Raw genomic sequence first — 11165 nt, forward strand, 5'->3', positions numbered from 1 at the left:
CAGCCCTTCACAGTAATAATGAAGGAAAGAAACACATTTGTGGAGAGGGGACCACATTCACTCTTCATCCGTCCATGATAGACAGATAGTCGGGAGCTTTATATACCCAAGGAACCTAAGCAAAAATGTTCCCTGTCATGACTCACAATCTTCCCAGCCACCCTTCCTTGCACCTGTCTTGTGGGCTGAGGGACCCAACTTATGGATTCCATCATCCCAGGGAGAAAGAAAAATCAAATCCTTCAGTATCTCTTTTAGGGTATCCTCTCCTCTATTTGCATGGAGGATAAGGTTCTCGATATTTAGTAGCCGAATGTTACATTTGTGTAACACAGAACTATATTGGGATAAAATCGAATTTGTTTCCTCTGAGACACAGGTAAAGGTACGTCCACACTGACCTGGGTGGCAGCCACCTCTTCCTGCAGTGCCAGGCAGGGCATGCTCACAGATCTGGGGAACCTCCGCTGCTCCAGGAGACCCACAACCTCCTTCCTGGCACCCTCTCCCTCTGGTGGTTGTGACAGCTCACACTTGGCCTTGGGCATCCCCTGCTTCTTTGCCTGACCCTCTTCTGCCCACCCTGCATATCTCTGTCTCCCACTGTCCCCACTATGACCACGATTGCCTCTCCCTCCCTGCACTCTCCCTCTCTAAGGGCTTGTTCAATTCTCCCTCCCCCCATCACACACACCTGTCCTCCTTAATGTTTCTGACGTCGGTGAGCTCCAAACTCAGCCCCTCCTGCACCTGCCAGCTGTAGGACCTGTGACAAGACGCCTACCATCTGTCTGGGACTCCGTCTCTCATCTATCATATAGGCATAATGATGATAGTGTCCTCCTTCCAAGGCTGGGGAGAACCAGGAGGCCAAGGTGACGGACTACGGACAGTCAAAACAGCTCTCATCCTGCCTCCACCTGGGGCTGGTGTTTCAAGTCCGTTGTGTGTGATTGGAGCCTTAATGTCTCCAATCACACACAACGATTTGTTCTACAATAGACTCCTCTCTGCCCTTCCCTTCCCCACAACTCTTTCCCCTCTGCACCGTGCAGTGGTACCTGTGAGGAAGAACTGACCTATTCCCAAATCATCGTCCCCACCCCAGCCCCCAGGCCCTTGGTTGGTGAGACCCTTGATGGGCAGTCTCATGCTTCTGACTGGGGGACTTTCCCACCGTTGCTCCCCTGCATGGAGATTAAGTGGACTCTTCTATTCCCTTCCGTCACAGGGTCTACAGTGCACGCATCTTCCTCATTCCTCCGCATTTCCCAGAGGACGATTTCATCTGTGTCTCCTCCCCCATACTCCCAAATGGACCGTCCCAGACCTTGAACTTGAAAATGGTTCAGAGAGCGAAGGCCAAGATGCCCAACCACTGCTGCAGAATCCTGCTCCAGGACTGAAGTGTATGGTCTCTATCAAAATAAAAACTGGAGGCCAGGCGCGGCGGCTCAAGCCTGTAATCCTAGTACTTTAGGAGACGAAGGTGGGAGGATCGCTTGAGCCCAGGAGTTCAAGGCTGCATTGAGCTATGATCATGCCACTGCACTCCAGCCTGGACAGAGCAAGACCCCATCTCTAGAAACCAACCAACCAACCAACCAACTGGAAACATCCTCCTCTAGAATGGTGGTCAGGAACATCTGCCTGCCTTGTTCCCTGATGTCTCTCCAGCACCTAGAACAGCGCTCAGCACGAGGATGCACTCATTGGTGTTTTGCTGAATAAATGACTCCTTTGATACAGCAATTCCACTTCTAAGAATCTCTCCTAAAGAAATATTCAGACATGTGCACAGACCTGTGTGCACAATAATGAGAGGAGCAAACAATTGGGGAACGTTTGCAAAGGTTTATTAACTGTCAGTAACTGATACACGGGAATCGGATAAGGGGAGTACATGCTGAACAGGAAACGGAGTGAGGGGGGCTTGACCAGCACACATGGCACTGGGGAAAAGCAGATGGGAGATGCTTATAGTGGTACTTGGTGTGACTGTGTGTGTGTGGGCGCGCGCGCGCGGGTGTGAGTGGTATGTGTGTAAATGCAGAGGAAACTGAAATTAAGCACTCAGAACTGCCCTCAGTAGTCGCATCTGAGGAGAGAGGAGGGTAGTGCTGTTCTATGCAGAGAACACCTGACTATACTTGTTTTTTAAGTAGATGCACGGATATACAAACCGAAATACGCGTTAAGCATGTCTTGCTCATCAATGAAAAGGATAATATCTCACAGAACGGCACACTGTAAGACAATACAACGGAAACGCTAACATCGAACTCTTGGCACACTAAGAAAAATGACGCTCAACTTTGCACTGTTGTGAACACTCGCTTTCGCTTGCTATGCGCCTGATGATGAGGGGTCCGCAGCCATGCCCATGTTCGTGAAAGGTCACCACGTTCTGCTTCTCATCATGGGCATGTGTCACATCCCTGAGGCTGAGGCAAGAAGAGAGAAGGAAAGTAAGTGGCAGTGAGTTCCCGCCGTGTGACAACTCAGTCTCAACTCCTCCTGACCTTTAGCCCCTTCACACTCTGATTCTGCCCTACCTCGGGACCTGCACACACCTTCCACGGTTCCTCGAAGAGAACCATCTGCTCATGCCACAGTGACTTCCTCACCTGGTTTATCCATTCCTAGGCTAGAGGAAGGTGTGGCCCACATCTCAGGGCTGACCTGGGGTTTGGGAGCCCACAGCATCCTGGGTAGGGAGGATCCCTGGATATACAGGGCAGGGAGTTGAAAGCTCCCTGCATGGAAGCATGGGAAATCTCATCATTCAGCCTCAATGCTGTACCCTAGAAAATTATGAGAAGGGAATGATTTGGGGAACAAGTGACAAGATGGGATACCGGTACCGTAACAGAATAGCACATCTGCAGGGATGTGGGGGATGAGCCGAGGGTTCACTTACGGAGTTACTCGTCATCTTCCTCAGGGTCGCTGATCTCTTCATAAATCACCGGCTGCTTTCTCTCACGCAGTCTGTGGGTCCAGGCATGTTTCCCCCTTTTGGATCCTATGATGGAGAAGAGTTGGAAGATGAGGGTTGGGTAGGTTGAAGAGTGTTAGGCTCTCTTTTCTCAAAAACAGGAGATGCCTCCATGCTCCCAAGTGCCCATGGGCCTTCTTTACCCAGTTTTTCACATTCTCTGGCTAGAGAGGCCGAGACCTTAGACCCACACCAATACAGGCCAAATGCCAATTAAAGTTTTAGCTTCTGGCTCCTTCTGTTGTCAGGTTTAGATTCCCAACATCTTCACTTACGGGAACATTCACCCATTCCTCCTTTCATTCTGCACGTATTTGTTAAGGGCACACAGGCATACCTTGTTTTATGGCACCTCATTTTCATAGTGCCTCGCAGATACAGCATTTTTTTTTTTTTTTTTTTTAGAAATTTTCACCAGTTTTACACTTTTCCATTATTATTATATCTGTTAAGGTGATTTGTGATCAGTGAGCTTTGATGTTATCATTGCAATTGTCTTTGTTGTCTTTTAGTCTTTTAAAATAATTTTTGTTCTTTATTTTTTGGGTACACAGTAGGTGTATATACTTACGCGGTATGTGAGATGTTTTGATATGTGCCTGCAATGCGTAATAATCACATGATGGAAAATAGGGTATCCATCCCCTCAACCATTTATTCCTGTGTTACAAACAATCCAATTACACTCTTTTAGTTATTTTTAAATGTACGATTAAGTTATTATTGACTATAGTCATCCTGTTGTGTGTAAATGCTTTGGGGGTACTAGGAACTGCGCCCACAGAAGATGACGAACGTAACCGATCAATGTTGTGTGTGGTCTGACTGCTCCACGGATGAGCTCTTCCCTGCCTCTCTTCCTTTTCTTGGGCCTCCCTATTTCCTGAGACACAGCAATACTGAAATTAGGACAGTGAACAACCCTACAATGGCCGCTAAGTGTTCAAATGGAAGGAAGAGTCGCATGTCTCTCACTTTAAATCAGAAGCTAGAAATGGCTCAGCTTAGTGAGGAAGGCATGCTGAAAGCCAAGACAGGCTGAAAGCTCTGCCTCTTGCATCAAACAGCCAAGCCGTGAATGCAAAGGAAAAGTTCTCGAAGGAAATAATAGTATACACTGCAAAGGAAAAGTTTTTGAAGAAAATAATAATACTAATACTCCAGTGAACACAAGAATAAGAAAGCAAAACTGCGTTACTGCTGAAATAGAGAAAGTTTGAGTGGTCAGGAAAGAAGATGAAACCAGCCACAACACTCCCTTAAGCCAGAGTCTAATTCAGAGCAAGACCCAAACTCTCTTCCAGTCCATGAAAGCTGAGAGAGGTGAAGAAGCTACAGAGGAAACGTGTGAAACTAGCAGAGGTTGGTTTGTGAGGTTTAAGGAAAGAAGCCGTCTCCATAACATAAAAGTGCAAGGTGTAGCAGCAAACCCTGATGGAGAAGCTGCAGCAAGTTATCCAGAAGATCTAGCTAAGATCACTGTTGAAGGTGGCTACACTAAACAACAGATTTTCAATATAGATAAAATAGCCTTCTATTGGAAGGTGACGCCATCTAAAACTTTCATAGCTAGAGAGGATTGACTCCAACTTTGAAAGAAGTTCTACTGTGGGTAAAATGCTATCCAATAGCATCACATACTACAGAGATGTGCTTCATGAAAGGGAGAGCTAATCGATGTGGCAAATTTCATTGTCGTCTTCTTTTAAGAAACTGCCACAGCCACTCCACCCTTCAGCAACCACCACCTTGATCAGCCAGCAGCCATCAACACCGAGGCAAGACCCTCCACCAGCAAAAAGAGTGTGACTCACTGAAGGCTCAGAAGATTGTTAGCATCTTTAACAATGAATTATTTTAAAATTAAGGTATGTACATTTTTAGACATAACGCTATTGCACACTTAGTAGACTACACTGTGGTGTAAACATAATGTTTTTATGCACTGCGAAACAAACAAAAAACAACGTGTGTGACTCACTTTATTGTAGTGGTCTGGAACCGAACCTGCAATATCTCTGAAGTACACCTGTATTGGGTATCAGGCATTGAGCTGAGTAAGCTATGATCTCAGGTTATCACAGACAGAATTGCTTGAGCACCTTTCATGTCATCAGGCTTTCTAGATTTCATTTAATACCTCCAAACAATCTATGAACTATGATTCTTTATTTCCATCTTATGGACTAGGAATCTGGAGCTGAGAAAATTTGGAAGACTTGCCCCAAGTCACGTGGTTTTTTTATATGGATGTCAACTCCAGTCTGTGTCTCTGGAAGTCATGTCTAACATCTCATCTGGAGCTGGGCGAGCTCCTTAGCCCAGCCTGGACCCAGGCTTGTTTGGGATCCATGCCACACACCCAGTCCCCACACCTGAACATAGCCAGGGAAGCCAGAGGGGTTATTCCTGAATTGTTTCCTCTTACCAGATCTCTTGTTAATCTTCTCAGAGGTACTTGGTTTTCCCGGGGGGCACAGCTGTTTCCCATCGTTCTGTGGGCCAGATGCTTCTGCCACTCCCTTCGAATGGTTGCCTTCCTCTGCTAGCTTCTTGAGCATGATCTTTATAATGTGAAGGTCACAGAAAAACAGTATCAGTCACATTTCTATAGTGCTTTAGAGCTTACAAAGCGTCTTCACATGCATTACCTTAATCAATGTTCTCAACAATGCTGGGAGAGTTACACTTACCTAAATAAGGAGAAACCTGGGAGGTTAGAAGGGAAAGGAATGGCCTAAACGAATGGGGTTTCCAGGGCTAGAATGCTTATCTTCACACTCTTTCAAGACTGACATTTGTGCAAACAGCAGAAATCTCCATGTAATTGAGTGTGTGGTGTACAGAAGTTTTGTAGAATAGCATTCTAAGAATTCACAAAGTCTACAAAAGGAAGAGCTTCTGTAAAATACAAGGGATCCCAATATAAGCTTGTAGACTGCTGCTGGGAGAGTAAATGTAAAGACATAGAGAGGGGACAAAACGCTGCTGGGAAAGATGATGTGGGGCGATGAATACTTGGAAGAGAGAGGGAAAGAAATGGTTTGCTGAAATTAATCTAGACATCAAAGAAAGCAGTACCAGATATGGCATACCACCCTACCGAGGCACCAACACTGAATGTGGAATTCAGTGAGGTGGTACCCACACCAATTCTGGTTGCATTGGGATGTGTCACTGACCAACAATACTAAGCTACTCTTTTATTTTGTGTTTTTGTTTTGTTTTGATTTTGTTTTGGTTTTGGTTTTTGAAACGGAGACTTGCTCCGTCGCCTGGCTAGAGTGCAGTGGCGTGATTTCTGCTCACTGCAATCTCCCCCTCCCCCGGTTCAAGTGATTCCCCTGCCTCAGCCCTCCCGAGTAGCTGGGACTACAGGCAGGCACTACCACGCCCCACTAAGTTTTGTGTTTTTAGTAGAGATAAGGTTTCACCATGTCGGCCAGGATGGTCTCGATTTATTGACTTTGTGATCTGCCTGCCTCGGCCTCCCAAAGTAAGGCTCACAACTGGCATTACAGTCGTGAGCCACCGCGCCCAGCCCTTAAGGTACTTTTTACGCAGCTTCCTCGCTTATGAAATAGTGAACAATACATGTAAAATAGGCTAAGGGAAAGTCCTCTCTGAGCTTGTAAACACTGTTTAAATGTAATAATAATAACAATTAATATCTTTCTGGATACTTCTTTGAATTCGGTCTCCGCACTGGCAACCCAACTCCCAGATCCCTTTACCCTCTAAACCAGAGTTGAATCTGCACTTGTGGGATCACTCATTCAGGGCCTCCGAGGGATCCCCTGGGCTGGGACTGGGGCTTCCCAGATGCCCCAGGTGCAGACAAGGCCCTCAAGGAGCTCACAGTAGGGAGGGGTCAACAGTCAAAGCGATTCCTAAGCCATGCAAGCGGCCCCGGTAACAGAGCAGAGGCCAGCTGGTCCTTCCTGTTGTGAGAGTGGGTGTCTCAACAGAAGCACCAGCAGGCCCTGTGGGGTAAAGCCCTAGTGAGCAACATCTGAACTTCATAAACAAATGCAAACGTGAACGAGTTTTAAATGGCTTGGAGTTCTGGATTAGACTACCCCCTGCCACTGCGCCTCAGGAAAATTCTTTAATATCTCTGTACCGGATAGCCTCATTTTATTATTATGTTGCTGATAACCATGATCTAAAACATGGACTGTGATTCTTTACTTCCATTGCATGGACCAGGAATCTGGAGCTCAGAGAACTTAGAAGATTTGCGCCAAGTCACATGGCTTTTATATGGATGACAGCTGAAGTGTGTGACTCATTATTATTTGGAGATAATAACAGAAACAACGTCATAGAGATCTTCTTATGGATTAAAAGAAGTATTAAGGATCACAACTCTTAGTATTATCAAGCCGTCGATGCTACATCAGGTGTTGTGATAGACATGGGGAGAAGGAGGCAATGAGGGCATTTTTTATATTCTCCCACTCTTACCTGTATTCACATCCGTGGAGAGACAAAGGTTCTCTGGTCCTTTAGACTTGAGAGATACTCACCTTTGGGAAGATTCTCTGGAGCCTGCCGAAAGTCGTCTGAGGACGTTCAACTGAAAGAGAACACATCAGAATTTTAATTTGTTGGGAAAGATTTCCAAACTCTAGAGAGACTTCTGTCGCATGAGGGCATTCTGCAGCAGAGGGTTATGAGTCCACTCATTGTTGAGGAGTTATTTGAGATTTGCTTCTGAATTACGTTTAGTAATGGTTGGTTCACTTATCTGTGGCATCAGTTCAGAATTTTCCATCTCATAGTTTATCAGATGGGGGTTAAACCCCATCACAGTCTCATCTTATTCCATTACATATCTTTTACTTTCTCCCAGATAATTAAATTGATTTGTTGGGAAACTGAACCGTATCCACTCAAGATGTGCAACAACTAAAAATCACTGTACACTTCAAATGGGTGAAGTGTACATACCATAAGTACGTCAATTAAGCTGTTAAATGTGTGATGAACCATGGATGATTTCGTCCAGGGGCTCTGAAATATTTTCAGTATAAAGACACTCCTTTAAAGTCAAAAGCTTGGCAGATACTCAAGCACTGGATTTTCAGACCTCTTGTAGTGATTATGGGAGATGGTAGAATCTGGCCTGTTTGTTGGGAAGTAATAGGTCTATTGGAGACAGTTTGGACATTCTGACCTTGTCTTATGATTGTATTGTCAGAGCAGAAGAGCAAGTAAACACATATGTCCCCTTTATATTCCTGAAATGCACAAAGCTCTCTACGCAAGAACCTGTCTTTTTTTTTCACACTATGTTATCTCTGCTCACTGACAAGTGGGAAGCTCTCTGTGTTGGATGAGGGATCACTCTTTCAAACTCACTTCAAGCTCATCACGGAGAATTGGGGTTGTTTGGGAATGAGAAGACTATTTGGTTTTAATAAAATACAGAGAAACAGCGATCTTTATTATGTCCTGTGTTCATCACCCTCTCTCTTAAGATATTTATCCAATATCTATATGCTGTTAATGAAACAAACTCTGGAAGATTTTGGCAGATCTACACTTTTAACATTTTCTTTTTGTTTTTCACTTTTAACATTTTCTTAACTGTCCTTTGATTCATTAACAGTGTTTAGCAAGAACAGCAAGTCCTTTAAAAAAGAAATATTTCAAACTCACAGAAAAGTATGGGGAATAATATTGAGTTCAGTCGCATCTCAACATTACCCCATGACTATGTTAGACCTGATTTATTTATTCAGAATGTTAGAAACACTGTAAACGGCTGGGTGCAATAGCTCACACCTGTGATCCCAGCACTTTGGGAGGCTGAGGCGGGTGGATCACCTGAGGTCAGGAGTTTGAGACCAGCCTGGCCAACATGGTGAAACCCTGTCTCTACTAAAAATACAAAAATTAGGTGGGCATGGTGGCGGGCGCCTGTAATCCCAGCTACTCAGGAGGCTGAGGCAGGAGAATCGCTTGAACCCAGGAGGCAGAGGTTGTAGCGGGCTGAGACTGTGCCGCTGCACTCCAGCCTGGGCAACAAGAACAAATCTCCAGTTCAAAACAAAAACAAAAACAAAACAAAACACACTATCAACAAGTCACGGCTGAAGCTGTCTGTGCAGCACTCACCAATCCCTGCCCCCCTCCTTCTCCATTTACAGCCAGTCTCCTCAATTTGATGGCTTTTTATTCGCATTCATGTTTTCATGCATTTACCATTTACTTATTATCCATAAAAATACATATTCTTGTTTTGCATGTTTTAGAATTTTATGAATGGCCTCTGTAGTTAACTTTCTGTATGCAATTTTGTTTTCACTCAGCCCTGCTATGTATGAGGGAACAAATGCCTGAGGATCTTTCCCAGGTAGCTGAGCTGAAGAGCAACTGGGCTTGAGGAGACCCTTTCTAGCCCCTTCCCATCTACTCACCCTGATTCCCACGGTTACGGTCATCATCAGAATCATTCCCCTGGAAGTCTGTGGCCTGTTTATTACGCATGAAAAGTGGGAGGGTGACATTGGAACCTAGAAAGAAGCAAAATGTTTATTCCTTAAGGGACAAACTTAGACCCGGCACGGTGGCTCATGTCTGTAGTACCAGCACTTTGGGAGGCTGAGGCGGGAGGATTGCTTGAGGCCAGGAGTTCAAGAAGAGCCTGGGTAACATAGAGAGATTCCCATATCTACAAAATATAAAATAAAATTAGTTGGGCATGGTGGCATGTGCCTGTAGCCTCAGCTACTCCATAGGCTGGGCAGGAGGATTGCTTGAGCCCAGGAGTTCGAGGCTTCATTGAGCTATGATTGCACTACTGCACTCTAGCCTAGGTGACAGAAAGAGAGAGAGAGAGAGAGAGAGAGAGAGAGAGAGAGAGAGAGAGAGAGAGAGAGAAGCCGAAAGGACGAAGGTAGGGTGGGAGATGTGCTGTGATGCCACAGAGACAGTTGGACTCATCAGAACAGACGTCTATGGGAGAGAAACGTGCAGGATCTAGGTACGAGCTCCACTGTGGCCAGCCCCTGCCCTCAGCCCTGACAGGATACGGAAGAGCAGAACACCCAGAAGCTGCCTTGTGATTTTTCCCTGCACAAAAGGAAAATGTGGGGTACTTTCTGCAGCCTAAGAAGTAGCCTAGGCAGGGGAAAGGGATGCTCGTGTGTCCCCAGACTTGTCTGTTGTCTGTTCCTAGAACTTTCTGTTACCCCTAGTTTAGTCATGGCCTCATACTTTCTCTTCATATGCACACAGCTGATTTTCTCCGAGAATTTCATCTTTTCCCACTCTTTCTTAGAGAAGTATTTGGCAATATCATCAAAGTCCTAGGAAAAAAGAAAGAAAGGAATTCTGGCAGTGACTCAGCTAGGCATGTCTGCCATTCAACTGGAGCCACTTCCTGTGTGCTGGATCTGGAAGTGGAGATGATAATCCGTCCTGGTTGATGCCATGATTAACTGAGACAACATGGGGACCTTCCCTAGCTTCTCCCCTGCCGCACAGTAGGACTTTAATGCTGCTGGCTGGCTCTCTTCCCACCTTGCAGAATGGAGTGAGAGTCACCAAATGTAGTGCATGGCCACAGACTTGTCTCCAGGGATGCTAGGGTGATGACAGAGCGAGGGTGGGAGGCTCCCAAGGGTCCAGATCTCCCCCGAGACCCTGCTCCTTGTCCCCAGTACCTCTGTCCTCCCCTCCTCAGAAACCTGGTCACCCTACTCTGTCCCCTGGACCACTGCTCTGTCCCTTCCAGGTCACGTCACCTTGCTTCTCTTCTTTGATGTTTTAGCACCATCCTGGGTCTCTTTGCAAAGGCGTTGTCTCGATTCATGGCACCGGGAGCAGTCTGACCTGCAAGAGAAACAGCCCGAGTCGTTCCAGTCCTGTGGAGGGAGAAATCAGTGAAGGCCGGCCACACTCAGTCACCTGGAATCAGGTGTTGCATTTCTGCATCCCGGGCTTATCTGTCCGTGAGTAAAGACATGGGGAGGAGTCAGATGGAAACAGGGAGCCAGGGGTCTCTGGGAGAAGTACTGATTGGGGATGACAGGTTCTATGGGCATAGCAGCCTTGAGTCTTTGGGAGGGGATCGGCTAATGTTGTTAGTAGTTTCCCTGGGGCCAGGCTTACCCTGAAAGATGTACAGACCCTTGTTGGGGAGGCAGGGACGTGACTG

The 11165-nt window shown here is 46.0% G+C and overlaps 1 pseudogene; it reads right to left on the minus strand.

The window, feature by feature from the left end:
• Positions 1-2924: 2924 nt before the first annotated feature.
• Positions 2925-10820, minus strand: LOC115898687 (annotated as a pseudogene).
• Between the last annotated feature and the right edge of the window lie 345 nt (positions 10821-11165).

This window comes from Rhinopithecus roxellana, chromosome 7 (genome assembly GCF_007565055.1).
Source record: "Rhinopithecus roxellana isolate Shanxi Qingling chromosome 7, ASM756505v1, whole genome shotgun sequence".
NCBI lineage: Eukaryota > Metazoa > Chordata > Mammalia > Primates > Cercopithecidae > Rhinopithecus > Rhinopithecus roxellana.